The following is a 3,659-nucleotide window of genomic DNA, read 5'->3' on the forward strand; positions in this document are numbered from 1 at the left end:
TAGATTTGCTAATTTAGAAGCATTTTGTTCAGAGTTCTCTGTCTGTTGCTGAGTTGATGATGGAAAAGGCTTGCTATTGCTAAACCTGTTTCTTCCACCATTATTAAAGCCTTGTTGGGGCTTTTGATCCTTCCATGAGAAATTTGGATGATTTCTCCATGTTGAGTTATAGGTGTTTCCATAAGGTTCACCTAAGTAATTTACCTCTGCTATTGCAGGGTTCTCAAGATCATAAGCTTCTTCTTCAGGAGAAGCCTCTTGAGTACTGTTGGATGCAGCTTGCATTCCATGCAGACTCTGAGAGATCATATTGACTTGCTGAGTCAATATTTTATTCTGAGCCAATATGGCATTCAGAGTATCAACCTCAAGAACTCCCTTCTTCATAGGCGTCCCATTATTCACAGGATTCCTTTCAGAAGTGTACATGAACTGGTTATTAGCAACCATGTCAATGAGTTCTTGAGCTTCTGCAGGCGTTTTCTTTAGGTGAATGGATCCACCTGCAGAAGTGTCCAGTGACATCTTTGATAGCTCAGATAAACCATCATAGAATATATCCAGGATGGTCCATTCTGAAAGCATGTCAGAAGGACACTTTTTGGTAAACTGTTTGTATCTTTCCCAAGCTTCATAGAGAGATTCACCTTCTTTCTGTCTGAAGGTTTGAACATAAGCTCTAAGCTTGCTCAGCTTTTGAGGAGGAAAGTACTTGGCAAAGAAAGCCGTGACCAGCTTATCCCAAGAGTTCAGGCTGTCTTTGGGTTGAGAATCCAACCATAATCTAGCTCTGTCTCTTACAGCAAAAGGGAAAAGCATGAGCCTGTAGACTTCAGGATCTACTCCATTAGTCTTAACAGTATCACATATCTGCAAGAATTCAGTTAAGAACTGAAAAGGATCTTCATATGGAAGTCCATGAAACTTGCAGTTCTGCTGCATTAGAGAAACTAATTGAGGTTTCAGCTCAAAGTTGTTTGCTCCAATGGCAGGAATGGAGATGCTTCTTCCATGTAAATTGGAATTAGGTGCAGTAAAGTCACCAAGCATCTTCCTTACATTATCATTATTTTCGGCTGCCATCTCCTCTGCCTGTTCGAAAATTTCTGAAAGGTTATCTCTGGATTGTTGTATTTTAGCTTCTCTTAATTTTCTCTTCAGAGTCCTTTCAGGTTCTGGATCTGCTTCCACAAGAATGTTCTTATCCTTGCTCCTGCTCATATGACAAAGAAGAAGGCACAGAAAAATAATAATAATAATAGAGATCCTTTATACCACAGTATAGGGATCCCTTTGTGAGTGGAAGAAAAGGGGGAGACAAAGAATGTAATATAAAGGAAGAAACACAACTGTGAGAATGGAAGAGATGTGAGATGAGATGTTAGGATATGAATGAATAAATAGAATAGGATGGGGGAGGTATAATTTTCGAAAATTATTTTGAAAAAGAGTTAGTGATTTTTGAAAAATGGTTTTTGAAAAATGTTAGAAATTTTCGAAAAAATTTTTAAAATTTAAAAATAAAAATAATTAGTTAATAAAAAAGAAATTTTTGAAAAAGAGGGGAGATATTTTCGAAAATTTGAGAGAGAGAGAGTTAGTTAGGTAGTTTTGAAAAAGTTAAGAAACAAACAAAAAGTTAGTTAGTTAGTTGAAACAAATTTTGAAAAGATAAGAAGTTAGGAAGTTAGAAAAGATATTTTGAAATCAATTTTTTGAAAAAGATAAGATGAGAAGATATTTTGAAAAGATATGATAGAAATTAGTTTTTGAAAAAGATTTGATTTTTAAAATCACAATTAATGACTTGATTCACAAGAAATCACAAGATATGATTCTAGAACTTAAAGTTTGAATCTTTCTTAACAAGTAAGTAACAAACTTGAAATTTTTGAATCAAAACATTAATTGATTAGTTATTTTCGAAAATTTTATATAAAAATAAGAAAAAGATTTTTGAAAAATATTTTTGGAATTTTCGAAAATAACTAAGAAATTTGAAAAAGATTTGATTTTTGAAAAAGATTTTGAAAAAGATAAGATTTTCAAATTGAAAATTTGATTTGACTCATAAGAAACAACTTTGATTTTTAAAAATTTTTGAAAAAGTCAACTCAATTTTCGAATTTGATGAGAGAAAAAGGGGAAGATATTTTTTTGATTTTTTGAATTTTTATGAAAACATGAAAATTATGCAATGCATGAAATTTTTAGATCAAAACATGAATGTATGCAAGAATGCCATGAATGTCAAGATGAACACCAAGAACACTTTGAATGTCAAGATGAACATCATAGACACAATTTTGAAAAAAAATTTTAATGCAAAGAAAACATGCAAGACACCAAACTTAGAATTCTTTAATGCTTACGCACTAAGGATTCAAGAATGTATATGAAAAACAAGAAAAGACACAAAACAAAAAATCATCAAGATCAAACAAGAAGACTTACCAAGAACAACTTGAAGATCATGAAGAACACTATGAATGCATGATATTTTCGAAAAAATGCAAGATGCATATGCAAGTGACACCAAACTTATGATATGACTCAGGACTCAAACAAGAAACATGAAATATTTTTTATTTTTGTGATTTTCTAAATTTTTTTTTATTTTTATTTTATATGTTTCGAAAAATTATTTTGAAAAAGAAAAATAAGGATTCCAAAATTTTTAATATGAATTCCAGGAATCTTATGCTCTAAAGCTCCAATCAAAGGGTCAGGCATGGCTTAATAGCCAGCCAAGCTTTAGTATGTAACTCAGACATGACATGCCTGACATTCCTTACATTCAACAGCCAATTGGCTAAGAAAGATAAAGAAGCTCTTCTCTTCGGTATAAGGATTGAGACATGGCTTTACAGCCAGCCAGGCTTCAACATGCTTCATGAAACGCTAGAATTCATTCTTAAAAATTCTGAAACCATAGAATAATTTATTTTTGAAAACATATTTTTTTTTTTGAAAATATTGTTATTATTTTTTTCGAAAACAGATGAGAAAATTTTAGAAATATTTTTGAAAAATTTTTGAAAATAAAATAAAAAGAAAATTACCTAATCTGAGCAACAAGATGAACCGTCAGTTGTCCAAACACGAACAATCCCTGGCAACGGCGCCAAAAACTTGGTGTTGTTGCTGGGATTGGGATCTCAGATGATTCTTGGTGCCAAACAGGAACAATTAAGTCCCCGGCAACGGCGCCAAAAACTTGGTGCACGAAATTGTGATCTCCAGGCTCGAACAAATCCTGGTAATGGCTCCAAAGCTTGGTGCTCTGATCTTAATTCATGATTGTCACAACTTCGATACAACTAACCAGCAAGTGCACTGGGTCGTCCAAGTAATACCTTACGTGAGTAAGGGTCGAATCCCACGGAGATTGTTGGTATGAAGCAAGCTATGGTCACCTTGTAAATCTCAGTCAGGCAGATATAAATTGATAATGGTGTTTTCGAATATTAATTAATAGAATAGGGATAGAGATACTTATGTAAATCATTGGTAGGAATTTCAGATAAGCGAATGGAGATGCTTTTCGTCCTCTGAACCTCTGCTTTCCTGCTATCTTCATCCAATCAGTCTTACTCCTTTCCATGGCTGGCTTTATGCAAGGGCATCACCGTTGTCAGTGGCTACATCCCCTCCTCTCA

General features: G+C 33.6%; 1 non-coding gene across 1 annotated transcript; it reads left to right on the forward strand.

The window, feature by feature from the left end:
• Nucleotides 1-579: 579 nt before the first annotated feature.
• On the forward strand, nucleotides 580-687 carry LOC112781789 (small nucleolar RNA R71). The gene has a single exon (XR_003192548.1). It is a non-coding gene; the product is annotated as a small nucleolar RNA R71 (small nucleolar RNA).
• Nucleotides 688-3,659: the final 2,972 nt, after the last annotated feature.

This window comes from Arachis hypogaea, chromosome 19 (assembly GCF_003086295.3).
Source record: "Arachis hypogaea cultivar Tifrunner chromosome 19, arahy.Tifrunner.gnm2.J5K5, whole genome shotgun sequence".
NCBI lineage: Eukaryota > Viridiplantae > Streptophyta > Magnoliopsida > Fabales > Fabaceae > Arachis > Arachis hypogaea.